Raw genomic sequence first — 14,863 nt, forward strand, 5'->3', positions numbered from 1 at the left:
ATATTCCTAACGGCGTCGTTCAGAAAAGACGATGGCAGAATTGGGAAGAAGTGTCGCTTAATTCCATTCTGTTCTGTGGCGTGGGTCCTTACCACTAATGCGCTCAGTCGTCCATCCATTCCCAGACCTCCTGAAGCCATTGTCTACATGTCATCTACACCCCCACGTACCTTATTATTTAGCACCCCAGGGCCTGGCTGCGGATTGGTAGCCAAGGAAGGAAAAGACGGGAAACAGGAGGTTCGAGCGAGAGAATTATATTTGTGTTTCTGGTCCACAGACTTTTACTGATATAATCCGTGCAACATTGTCCTTAGATTCGATATAAATCGATAGTCTGTTTAACAGACTCGACTATTCCCATGCTACAGCGAATACAGAAACACAAACTTATGTAATTCACGTTTTTAAACCCAATTTTCATTACCGTGCTCACAAGAGTGAGGCACTGGACTCTAGCCACTTGAATCCAATCACCACCACATTTCCGTAAGGTACAATTTAATTACGATAATTAAACCTCCTCTCTCACCATTACGACTAATCTTAGGCATGTGTTTCTAATCTCTCTCTCGCGTGCTATATTTTCAGCTTATCTTTTTCCCGTTGGTTTCAGTAAAAATATTTAGCGAAAACCACGAATTCGCCGGTTGGAAAAAACAAACACATTTTCGGAGAAAGTCTTATAGTCCTCCATTTAAAGTGTCAAGTTATTGTTGTTGCCTGACTTTGAATAAAATTGGAATTTGTCAAAAAAATTTGGTAAAACTGCCGTAAACCAAATTTAATGTAAATTCGTTCACCTGTCTCAAGTTATTGCAAGATTACAGGAAAACAGACGGTCAAAGCTATTTTAACAGGCGCTCTGCAAGGATACAAACACACCAAAAGCATTTAAATTAAAGCCTTGACGTGTTTTCTGCCTGTACGGACCCCCCCCCCCCCCCCTTAATGAGTTCTCAGTGACGTGGTTGGTTTTCGTGATCACACTTTTTAAATTCACACAAGATTATTCTGGGCATGACAGCCACGTGACTGTATGATACATGAAGAGCACTGGTACCAACTACAGCAGAACAGTAAAAGATTAGTCAGAACAGCAAAATTATTCACATTGGCGTAGACTACACAAGAAAGTTTTTTTAAACATTTAATTTGAAAAAAGGACACCAAAAACCTTAAGTTAGGCTGGCGATTATGCGTCTGGGCGACTTGGCTAGTTAGCGACTTGGAAAATTTTCAGATTTTGAAGTTCTGATGATGTCGTCTTCGTGTGCGAAGGTCACGTGTGGTCAGGCCACGTGCTTTTAAGCGACATGCGGTCACTAAAATTGTATTTACCCTATAATAGTGGAAGCAAGGATTCCGAAAACCTTCTTTCGACTTTAAAGGGCTAATACACTTTCGTAAGTGCGTAGCTCTGGTTGCATTCTACATCTGCCCGGAGTTGCTTCACCTTCAACCCCGTCAGCGGAGCTGTGGGGACAAGGGGTCTACTTTACATGGTAAATCGGTGTGCATTGTGAAAGTACGAGCCCGATTCCCCTCCCCCCCAGCCTTTGCCTGTCATTAAACGAATGTCATCATGGCACTGACTGCTGTGTACACGTTAACATGTCATTTCAGGCACGATACTACGTCTCGTTGCCATGACAGTTCAGATAAATTTGACGTTTCTCTGCGTGTCAAATTAGTTATGTTGCAGACATAAACGTACTTCTCGATAAAATCGAGTAGTGATGTCTGTTTATAAACGTGTTTTGGCCGCGCTTTTATGACTAATTCTACTTTGTGATCCTATATAATCGACCATTTAGCTACATTTCCAGTTGCTCCGTGTCTATTTCAAACAAGATTCGAAACTGAAGTTTAAAGGCTTTCACTATGCGGCGTTATAATGAGTAAAATTCTTATTTTGGACTCTGTCCATCATCGTCTAAATTATAAAATTACATGTAACGTTTACGTATCTGCATTCGGCTTTCGTCATATCTTTTGACGTAAATACGTCTATATTTTAGGGTCAGTGTCATTCGGCAAAAATGTGTTACGAAAAAGGGAAACGAAAAAGTGTAACTTCATTGTTATGTTACCTGGGAAACGTCATCTGTTTACTTAGCATTGTTGTTACCTATAAAACATTTCATTACATTACCTTACCTTACATTACATTACTTTACATTACATTCATCTACCACAGACCCATCTTAAGCGTAACTAATTCAAGTTAAATAAGCAATGTCTTAATCAAACTTTATTCAATTGTAAAGCATGTATAAAGGAAATATTTAGAATAAAGCCAATATATAAACTTCCTTTCCCTATAGACGTATTTACGTCAAATTCTCCGGAACCGTGATTCCACTGACAACTTTTTTACCTGATAAAAAGCCGAATTCAGCTTTCGAAACGTTATAGGTAATTTTACAATATAGACGATGGACTAAATTCAAAACAACTGTTTTATACAAGACTGGAAATGCGTATTCTTGCAGAGTACTCAAAAGTTCTAAAGAAACTTTTTTAAATGACATCCGATTTGTACAGCAGAGATTCTTTTAAATGGCCATTGACTAATGGCAGAATGAACACTTCGTACTGCTCCATGTTTTTTATACCACACTGTACGCCTATATAAAATAAGGCTTTTTAAAACAATATTCGATTATGTTCCCTGAACAAGAAAAAAAATTAACTGCGTTAAATGTCCTCTGGGATGACTAACAATGTGCAGATTTAAACACTGTTCAATTCCCACTTATTTTGTCATAAATTCAAGAGCTTGTCGAAAATTCGATTTCCATGCTGAATTTCCAATAATTCAACCATAGCTGCTTTCTGTAGAGAAACTCATGGTAGATTATCAAGCAGAATTAACCTCATTTAAGATTGTTCCTCTAAGATTACAATAACAGACACATGTAAAGGACAAAGACAGAAATTATATTAAGACACACACATAGGACACCTAAAACAACATCGTACAATGACGTTTAATCAACTGGCTGCTTCAGATATACGGCGCACTGTCGCTGGATTACCGACAAGGGTTTTATCGAACACTGTAAGACACTTGAAAAAGCAGCATAATTAGAGAGCGTCTCATCCAGTACTTTTAAAGTCTGCCGTGAGTTTCTTTGTTAGTTATTTGTTTCGTTGCATGTATCCACTTCATGATTCTAGAAACAAATTCTCCTTTCAGTGACATGCCACTTGTAATATAAAGCACATTTTTGCAATAACTTTTCCCTTCTTATGTTTTTTTTTAAAATTTATATTTTGCCAAATAACAGAGGTCGCCTATTTCCCCGAACTTGTGAAACACCCTTTATATTATGTCGCTCTCGAGATAATAATGGGCGAATACCGAATTTAGCTTCGTAAACAAAAGTTTCAAAAGATCGAGCACTTTCGTGATATACGTTTTAGGCATTTAAGGTTTTTTTTTTCTCTCATTCCGCTCCGGAAATGTACGAAAGAAATCGAGAAAGAATGTTTCCTTATTACTTTCGTAAAAAGCTGCTACTTCCTTCTCTGTAAATTCCGGATATTTTACACAGTAATAAATGTCTCACGAAATGCTGATCCAAAGAGTGAAGAGTATTATGTTCGTGTAGTAAATTCACGGGGACAGTTCTTGCATCTTTCATGAGTAAAATAAGAGCCTGTCACGCAACGCTCAGCGGACGAGAGCTGTATATCGCAACAGGCGCATGATGCAATCCCGCTCGACGCGACGTGGTGATGTCGGATGTCTGTCACTCGGCTCGCATCTCTCACTTGTTTTTCCACACAGCCACCTTCGAGCCGGCATTTAAATGGGAGGTAATGCAGATTCTCACTGTGTACATACCTGGCCACAGATGAATTCAAACACGACTTCGTCTAAGAATTTAAATTCACTAAGGTTATGCTGCGACAAACCTGTTGGTAGAATCCGTCAGAACCTTCACTCAGATCGCCCCAATGATCACTATTCCTCAGAACTTTTGTCGTCATTATGACACAACTGTCATCCTGAAGTTCGTAATACGGGCTTTTCAGAGCAACGCTGGAGATAGTCTGACAAAAAAATTTAGTTATCAGTCTTCGAGCTCAACACTAAACCCATCATACTCAGAGACAGCGACATCGATGTCCGGCAAAGTGCTGATAACGGATAAGGCTTCAAACAGGGTTTCCTTAACCCCCAAAACTGATTCGGTTTGCGGATATTTTTCACAGCAGTCAAGCAAAACAAAAGCTCGAAGATGTCTGTCCTCTGGATCGTAGCGCCGTGTAGGCTGATAGTTGATCGACGTTTCAGAGGTTCTTTCTGCTTCCATCATCAGGGCGATAAAAATTAGTAAATTTCTACCGGGCTAAACGGCGGTATAAATCATAATCGTGTTCACCACCGTGAAATCCTCATATTCTTCTTAAAATAATATCGGAGTTTATGTTCAAATTTTCATTTTAATTTTATTATAGACAGCTGAATGAATAACATGTTCGATTCACACTGAATCGACAATTCTAAAGACTTGAGTTCTTTATCAGGGTGACGTCTAAGTTATGGAAATTGCCAGAAACGACAAAAGGGAAAGAAATATTTTCTAATGGAGAAGTCCAATTAAGTTGCACAAAAAGACGCCGACTTAGCTGGAGACAGGTTAAAGGAGCAAAAGATTGCTTCCTTTCAGAAAACGTCTGATCTGGGGTGGGGGGGGGGGGTGTTTAAGCACCGTAGAAAACTTTATTTAGTTAAACGCCTTGAAAACGATTATTACTTCCTTAAACTGCGTTAACGAGTTCATCTTTGCAATGGTGAAGAGCAGTGTTTTCTTCGCGGTACGTACTGAATTCTTAAATATTAATTTATATGTACGTCTGCTTTAAAGCGTAATTTTATGTTTATTCACAGGACTCTGGATTTCTTCATAAACATAATTCTCATTCCAAATGTTTGACTTTCCTAGTGTAACCCTACTAATTCAATATAAATGGAATTAATTACTGGGTGACTTGGCTGCCTGCTCGATATGAAAAAAAACTGCATCGGTAAGAAGTGGTCAGTACGTAAACACATCAAATCCAAGTGGGGTCACTCATCACAGCCACTCCCGTCCAGTAGCTCAAATTAGCAGCCTGCACAAACACACTACTAACACGTACTGGTCGCAATCCGAAACTACCCGGTTCAAATACCAGCAGGTAAATCTAAAATGATCCTGTCCACAGCCGAATGCAAGGAAATCCTTTGCATTGGCGCTCTACGTCTGAAGTCTGGGGGTAAAGTATCGGAGAAATTTATTTACGCGAATAGTAAGGTTGGTTGACAGAGCACTTGTTTATAAAGCTCTTTTAATCCCTTAGATTGATTAGGTTCATGACGGGAACCCACCGTCCTACAGCACACCATGGCTTATAATCTGCGTCAGAGTGATCCCAACTTAGTTTTGTTTTCCTTCCCTCGGGCTAAGAACATTTTTCTCTTCGGACTTAATGACCAATGAACCCGTCATGCGATTATTATTAAAACTAATCGCCAATACTTATTATTAACAAATTACAAATGACCATATTATAAGATAAAATATAATTATTTAAAAGTGAATAAATTCCTGCAGAGTTACATATTATTTTAAACTTATTCGTGCAGAGAAAACACAACATTGCACCATCATAACCACCAAGTGGTCAAAGATGTCTAAGGAATACCACGGAAATAATCGCTGTTTACATTGAGAATCGTACGAAAGCCATAAACACAAAATTAAGATAAACTGACTGATAAAGCTAGTCGGGCATGTACCTGCTACTAATCTTTAATAAGAAACTTTTTCATACAGAGCCGTAATTTTATATTTTGATATTTTATTATCTATGTATTTGTAATAATCCTAGCACAGGTGTATATCACACACTAGGTTACTTACATGACATGAGAATTTGACGTAAATACGTCTATACGGAAAGGAAGTTTATATATTGGCTTTATTCTAATCCTCGTTTTATTATAATTATCAACTCTCGTTTAAAAGAATTGATCTGTGGATCGACATTGCCTCGAAATGACAGATCAGTTACAAGAGTCACAGCGTGTGAGCCCTGAATTTCAAACCGGGGACTCTGCTGTACGCAGCCCTCTTCTCTGGCACAGCTCCCGGTTCAACTATTGATTTTCAAAACGTCTTACTGACCGCGCTACTCAAGTAGTTGGCACTCCTGCTTCGTACTCCGGAGATCCGAGTTTGAACCTCAGCTCCTGGGCCTCGTTTCCCTGACTCAGCCTTAGATATATAAATTCCATAAATTTAAATGTCGCACCACCTTCAAATTTACTAACCGTGACGGAAGTCAAAACGATTATAAGATTTGTATTCAATAATTTTAAAAAAAAAAAACATGACAAACGGTGTATTTCGGTTGGTATCTCTTCATCTCCCGAGTGTCTCTTGTAATCAGCATTTACATTCAAATTCTAAACGATTCTAAACAAACTCCTTCAACGAATAACAAATTCATATTGCTTTATCATCAAGCTATTCTAATCGCCTGTTCCCATGTACGATCTGAAGCAGTTCTTCACGAGACTCATTATCACAGCCATCATTATGGTTGTGGCCTACTTTAAGGTAATATCCCATCATTTGTTTGGAGGGAGTCAGCAAAACCACGAAAAACCTATTAGGATTGCCGGTCGTCGGGCTGATATTCGAACCCGGGACATTCCGAATGTGAATCAGGAATGCTAACGAACCACCATCCCTTTGTCAACAGCCTTCGATTTCTTTGAAGTCGAAGCTCACCCAAATAACATTTAAGAATTCAGTCCGTACCGCAAAGAAAACACCACACTTCACCAATACAAAAATAAAATGTTTAACGCTGTTTAAGGAAATAATAGCTGTTTACAGTAATAATCATACGAAATACATATATATATATATATATATAAAAATGAAGAGTTAATGATTGGTAAAGTATGTGGTGCATATAGTTACCACTCGAATTCAAAAGGGTTTTAATTTGGCAATTGATATTCTTGCGAGGAGCGTTTCAGAAGTGAATATCGTAAACCATATTTATCATGACTCATAGCAAGAGAGGTTTACGCATTAATAAAACAATTCATGGGGGGGGGGGGGCCCCAAAACATGTCAGAGTTGAAATAGTAGAATACAGTAAACCAAATTCTCTAACTCTGAACCCTGATATTCGCACGAGATGGGATCAGCTTTGCGAGTGCTCACGAAACCAAAATGAAAAATATCTCATATATACGCTGTTATTTTTAGAAATTTCTATCTAGTGCATTATTTTAGTTCTGTCTGTTGACTTTTTCCCCCCTCGACGTTCTTTGTACTGAAGCAGAAAAATTTCCAATTCGTTCATCCGTAAGCGGTATTATGATCCCTATAAATGGAAGCCAAACAATAGTGACCTGACAGTCGAATCGGATTTTGAAAGTCATAAGGACTCGTTCAATGGCTGGGCCCACAAATGTGACAGGTCCGATACAAATGGAACCTCTGGTTTCTTTAGTTGGTACCAAGATATCTGGCCCGCCCGGCTCACAGATGGAACAAAATCATTACGTCATTGTGCGTCCATTCCATTCTTCTACGCATGAAACCTGAAAGCCCGTATCATGAGGTTCGATCATTGAACTGAGCTCAAGAAATTTCCACCAGGATGAATTCTCAAGTCCACACAGTCACATGTCTAATAGGTAGCAAAAAGGAAATTTGTCTAGAGGTAAAGGCGGCCGTAGAGGAAATCTGACCTCTCGTCACGAGTTAGAAAATATATGCATAATAAGTGTGGCGCTTTCGCCAAAATTTTACCACTGTTGTGAGATTTTTAAAATGGCAGAAATTTACTATTTTGTAACAGAATACTCTCGTGTTTTTCCTCAATATCTCCACAGTACTTTCGAATATTTCACGACCGTCTTCTATAAAATCGGGGGGGGGGGGGGGGCGCTGCCTTCACGTAAACCGCATTTGCCGTAATGGCGCGGCACACACTTTAAAAAACGAAACAATACATTTTTCTGTCTTCCTTACATTGAAACACGGCAGATAAAATACATCGTTAGCCAGCCAGGGGCTCGTCGCGAGCGTTAGCAACGAGAAAACAGCCTGGATCGTTGTAGCTGGCTAACAATTCACCTTATCTGATCGGTTCTGCTGTGTTCCAAAGTACGAAGCACCTACAAACCACTGAAGTACTACACAAGAATTTTTATTTTCCGTATTTCAAAGCATTAGTCGGTCTAAAACGGCTGACGTGTATAATATTAACGCATCAATGTTTCATAAAGACTTTCTAATATCTTTAGTCGTTATATAACCTATGTACCTAAAACTACGTCCTTAAACACTCAAAAACTTTCAGTACAAAATTCCCTGCGCCTGTTACTCCCTCTGACGCAACCCTCAACTCACCGCGGCCTCGTACCAAGACTAAATCCGCAAATCAATCAATTACGATTTCTCTGCTAGTAGCAATGATGTTATAATGATAAAGATGATCACAACAACCCTTAGGGCATGCGATCACTGAATCGTGTGTTGGTTTATCTCTCTCTGTGTTACTATGGAGATAATTCGCTCGGATGTTCGACGACAAATCTCACGTGACTTGCGTAATGAAGATTTACTATGCAAGGAATAAGATTCATTGACATCAACGGATATTCTCGGCAATAAACAAAACAATCAAGAAAAGCGAAAGAAATTTCCCTTCTAGCTCTTCGAGACAGAAATTAGAACTGGCATCCCAAAATTAAAACGAAATGTTACTAAAATTTAAGTAGGAAAAATAAAAATTGTGAACTGTCAAGGGGTGTACAAAATTCATTCACTTAAAGGGCTGTATTTTTATTCAGTAAATGGAAAATTTTGAATATAAAAGTATGATGAGCCCTCTTTATAAGAGTGTGGATAAGACAAACTTCTAAAACCTATTATTCAAATAAAACAAAATAAAACTTTCACACATAAAAGCAGTGAAAAGTAGAGTAGGATGTCGAAAGAGATATCAGTTCAGTCCCTATAAAGTAAACAGGAAATTTGACCAAAATATGTGATCAACTTCGGACACCTTCCAGTTAATAAATTAATTGAAAAGTAAAACATCTAGTTCCAACAAATTGCTCAATAATAAGTTAAATACGTAGACTGAAACGCACAACTGTCTCTTAAATTCTTTACAATTTAATATTTTAAAAAACTAATATCGTCGAACATTTTAAGTCCATTCATTAATAAATTAAAACGTAATGTCAGCATTACTAAAACATTTTGCTTACACAAGCACTTACATAATAAAGCGTGTATTTCAATATAAAAACCGTCAGAAACTTCGCTAGTTGATATTATTTACTGTCAAGGAACTTCGTTCCATACAGAAACTGCATTATAATAACCTTTGCCATGGTGTAACGATAACTTCCTCTTTGGGGATTTTGGGACTCGTTGGATAATATTTATAATGCACGTGAAATCATAATCTCGATAAAAGTTCATATTTCAGAATGCACTACATTAAATCATGTTATATTCTATAATTAAACAAGGATTAACTTTTTTTTTGCTATACATTATTTAATTTTAATTTTCATATTCAATTTTCTCAAACAATGCACTGAAATAAAAGTGTTCACTCACTATGACAATGTACTTCTACACCACGCTTCAAAATACATGTCTACGTGTTAATGCATCACAGCTCTCGTTGTAAGGAAAACATTGGCGATTATTTCAATTCATAGACGCTGCTTTGTTACAATTGACAACAAAAACTTTTCTTTACGTAATACTTTTGATTTTCCGATCATTGCTAGCGGGTGATTTGCAAGTGGCAAATATAATACTTGTATATAAGAAAATAATCGAAGTACTCACCACAGAAATGCTATTCCATTGTAACAGGAAACGGATGTAGATCCGTGGAGAAATTTGGCTGTACCTGCACAGTAGAATAAAACCATTCGCTTCATTATCCAGATGGCGTTGCCTGTCTTATTTATATTTTGTCAAGTACAACAGTTCATTTCTCTCATCTATTATTACTAATAAATTAGAATTTTTAGAAACACTGTAAGTTTTTCACTAGTTCCTTTCACACGCGCCGGCCTAAAAAAAATTAATTAGAACGATAATGGACGCCGGATAATTTTTTAACAAACGAGAAACAGGAAACGATCATTTACACTTCCGAATTTCTGTGATAAATAGAAAAAAGTATATATTTTTTTCCCATCCTTTCGAAGATAACATTTGCATAGTCTACAATGACTGCACGTATGCAGAATCTAAACATCCACTTCTTCACATCAAAATAAATCAAAACGTAGAATTATTTTCACTTATAATGAATTAAACTTACGTTATAAACATTCACTAACATCATTCATACATCTGAACCAAAAAAATTCAGACGACAAAGTTTATTATTTTATTTAAGTGCTATAAATAAAACACTTATATTTTGTTTCTGTTAAGTTCTTCAATATACTTTAAGATAAATCCAACGCACTTTTAATATTAACGTATAATGTCCTTGCATTAAATTCTAGTGCACATGTACGGACTCACATTTACACAAAATTAATTTGATGACTGTACACGATACTTCTTTCATCCCTCGCTGTAGTTTTGTTACAATAATCGTTCACTTTTACAAGTAAACGGATGTTTCGAAAGCTGAGACCTTTACCGAGTCGATTTTACGTCAATAGCTATGCAGCTTCGAAGTTAGAGGCGTGGGTTTAAATCCCAGTGGACGTGTTTTCACTGACGATGGCCCTGATTGGTAAGTAACACCTTTGAAAAGGGCACGCGAGGACTAGACGTACTTCATTCGACATTTTAGGGAGAAAGCTAGGCGTCTCGACGTACCACCGGCAACTGAGATGCTGCATGCGTATGTTCTTCTGTCCAGGGACAGAAAACAGCAAACAACTTCACTGGCAAAGACATTCCACTCGCACTATTTCTGTTCCCAACTACGTTTTGAGACACGTTATACGAATCCGGTAATTTCCATTATAAAATTCTTGGCTGGATTATTGAAAACTATGCAATTCTAGAATGGCGAAGACCCAAATGGAACTTCGGACAAAGATCTGACATCACCACAATGAACAGCAACACGAAATGCGCAATTTTTCGAAACAGAAGTGACGGGCGAGAACTGAATTTCTGTTGGCGACAAATATAAAGTCTTCTGTTATGATGTGCCGTGTAGTGTAGTAAATGCTGATCGACGTTTCAGAGGAGTCTCGTGCTCTATCATCACGGCAATGATCATCCACCAGAATACACGGTGATACATCGCAGAAAATATTCATCAGTGTAACGAGACATTTAAAAATCATATGGTGATACAAAAAATTTTATAATATTAATCAGCACAACAATCACCAGACTGTGAAACAAGTGAAAACAAATCTTCTTTTCCTATTCTATAGTAATGGCTGAGCGTTTATGTTCGTGTTAGCCCGGCTAACACATTGGGAAAAAAAAAATTCCGTTTCGCTTTCGTGGTTCAGTGGTATTCCAAAAAAGGGAATACAGAAGAACCCATCAGATATAATACACCGATATCAGCTTCAGACAGCCAGGCGCTAGTGAGCGTAAGCCTCAACTAGCTGGCTAACAACACCTGGCTAGCTGCCTGGAGCTGATAACATTGCATTTTAAATGACCAATTCTTCTGTATTATCTTGTTTGCAGTACCAACGAACCACGAAAGGAGGACTATTTTTTTTATTTTTCGTTTTTCAAAATGTTGGCCGGGCAAACACGAACCCTCCGTCCCCGTTCAATGGGTAGAACATTTAATTCAACCCGGCTTAAGAAAACACCGATCTCAACAAATCATAGGTTTCATACGTCACACTTGCTAATACCCTGAAAAACCACATTCAAATGTGTGGAAAATAATGTACGAAAAGGGATGTCCACATCACACCACAAATGTTACGTGAATCAAATACGTAGACAGCTATCATTTCCCTAAATATAATTAACCAATTAATATTTGCAATGGAGAGGCGCCTTATTATCTGAGGTATGAACCGCATACAATTAAGGTTAGCGCCTCAAATAATACAGCTTCAAAAATGTCAACATCAGACTCTGTTGGGAAAAGTCAGTCGGCGAATGAACCCGAAAGTCGGTTACTTTGTTGGTTAGTTATTTCAAGTGTCATCAGACAACGTGGTCAAGTTCCGATCCGTTGTCGACTTCATTATCAGCGGTGTTTTGGACGTTATTGAATTTCCACGCGGTACGAATTTTAATTGGTATTTCCGAGAAGGTTGAATGTTTTGGATTTCCATTAAACTGTTTGCTAATATTCGGTTTCATTGGCGTGGAAATGTTTCCTATGTATGCCTCGCTTGATGCTTTGTTAGTGTAAGTAATTTCGATTCTATCCGTCGCCTGTTTTCTACACTTTATCGCTTCTGAAACTCTGCATTATTTATGGTCTCTAACTTCTGCTTTGTACTTTTGAACCAGAAATTCAGAAGTTAATTTGTGCAATACTGAAATTGTTCTTTGCAGTCTACCGCAATGTTTTTCCAACCGGGTGTCCGCGAGCTGGGTAGATCCATATCGTATTTATTTGTCGAACGTTTTCGTAAATTTTAAGCTTTCCTTCATCACAGTTTTAATTCCACAATCATTAACTTATTACTACACTTTGGTTCACTCATTTATTCGTCTGTTCGTTTATTAATTCTTTGTAATACATCAGCCTGTTCCGACCTAACAAAATCCAACAATTCTGTGTCGAGCGTAGTAAAAGTCATCATATAATGAAACATTTGTAGCGAATGTATAATTTCTGACGTCGGAGTTACCCGAATCAGCGTTGTCGGAAAACTAATCTCTACACGACAGGTCGCCAGGCATTCATTTTCTAAATTGCTGTCATTAAAATTACATAATTAAAACATCCTTTCAAACAGTCATGTCAAATACCGTGATTCGAGACGAAAACGAAACAAATATCTTATGGCGATGGAGATTCAAGCTAATAGCCAATTACTGTAAGCAAATTAAAAAAGTTAATTGGTGTAATTAGTACTAACAAGAAGTTGAATCAGCCTGCATAACATCGTTAGCTTAAGCATCATGAAAAATGTCTGGTGAACAGAAAAGAGGCGAACGAACTGCATGACGGTATTACGTCATGATGACAGGAATACCACACAAACAGCAATAAAAACATTCTTATACTTTACATAACAGAAGTATTTTGTTTGCAGTTTAAAAACGTTATTCAGCCTTAATTAAGTTTCTTTGCGGGAATACGGAACTCACAGAAATTAATTATAAACCAAATATTCATTCGAAATTCTTAACGCCAGTGACTTCCTGCCGAACGTCACAACCTAGTGATTACCACTCTTGCTGGAAATACGTGGTTCGAATCTTAGCAGGGAACGAAAATTTATAACCCATCGAAACCATAACAAATTTCCGCTAAGTACAGAGATGATTCAGTTCCCGGTAGATGCGAAAATATTTCTAGGCGCGTTGTTTCAGCTCGTGAATGACAGACATGTCGTGTCTGATCACGTGATACAAACTACCTCAGCGTTTGACACGTACATATAATAAATATTTAAGTTTTGTTTATGAAGAGAAAACAGAATGATTCTATAGTGTAATGCCGCACCTATATTTTAATGTGGATTCGAATGTTTGGTGTCGACGAAATTGAAATTGAGAACAATTAAATCACCATAAATACTGTGGACAATTTCTGTGATAGATAGTGGTAACTGGCACTGTTACAAGTTCAACCACTGAATCCAAAGCTCGTCTAAATAATATTTAATTAATTCAGCCCGCACCGCAAAGAAAACACAACACTTCACCATTACAAAGCTCAAGAGATTAACGCTGTTTAAGGAAATAATCGCTGTTTATTTTGATATTCATACGAAATACATACAAAATAAAGAGTTGATATTAAATATTTTGCATTATTCCAGATTTTTACATTTTATGGGTTAGCGCATTGTTTCTCCAATGTCTTCAACGTTATCAATTTTTTTTGTTTAACTTTCGTGGTGTAAATTCTCTTTACAATTACACGAAAACGTTGGCAATCTGCAGTCCATACTCTTAAAACAGAGCTAAACTTTACTGGTGGAAACATAGAACAAAATAATTTAGATTATGCGAGATTTCACGTTCTCACGGCTACTAGCATGAAGATGGATGCCTTCTTGGATGTTTCGGGTTATACTCTGGTATAAATTGAAAGTCGTTTCGGGGGTGCTTACTATTTCCATCATCAGGAAATAAAACTATGTATAGATTAGTTGTATGTACTCTGGTAGGTAATATTACTTCTCTAACAGCGACTATTCCATTGACTTTCCATGTGCCAATTCTCTATAAACGTATACAAATGTAAGAAAAATGTTTTAAGTGACATAAATTTTTAAAGAAAACACAGCTGTCCGATAATACGGGTTGGATTATCTTCTCCTTGTGGTGTTCTCTGAAATAAGCGCCGATCTGCGCAAGCCGTACAAATTTTTCGTATTCCACGGTTATTCCGCCAGAGGCGCGCTCCTCTGACGCTTCTGCGCACAACCAAAGTTCCTGTCTCTTTCCAGCACAGCGCCCTGGCAATGGTGAAGTCGCTGGTTCGATATCCAAACTTCTCACTCGAGTATCGATAATAGAAGCTCATGTCGACGGTATTGCGACTATAAAAGTCAGCAAATATCAAAAGTCAAATTACTAATTAATACTGAACATGGAATGGTAAGAAAGGCCTTAGCAATGATTCATTCCACTTTATTTAACGCTAAGTTTGTGCCCTAATGTAAGGTAATACGCGGTAT

General features: G+C 37.6%; 1 long non-coding RNA gene across 1 annotated transcript in view; it reads right to left on the reverse strand.

Moving 5' to 3' along the window:
• The window catches only part of LOC147871260 (uncharacterized), a 266,158-nt gene that overhangs the window by 192,102 nt on the left and 59,193 nt on the right, over nucleotides 1-14,863 (reverse strand). Inside the window, exon 2 of the long non-coding RNA XR_015532671.1 lies at nucleotides 9,894-9,957. This is a non-coding gene — a long non-coding RNA (uncharacterized LOC147871260). The remainder of the gene's footprint in view (nucleotides 1-9,893; nucleotides 9,958-14,863) is intronic.

The sequence above is a fragment of the Zootermopsis nevadensis genome, unplaced genomic scaffold (genome assembly GCF_977971745.1).
Source record: "Zootermopsis nevadensis isolate Lab colony 2312 unplaced genomic scaffold, Znev_1.0 Znev_ptg000061l, whole genome shotgun sequence".
Lineage (NCBI taxonomy): Eukaryota > Metazoa > Arthropoda > Insecta > Blattodea > Termopsidae > Zootermopsis > Zootermopsis nevadensis.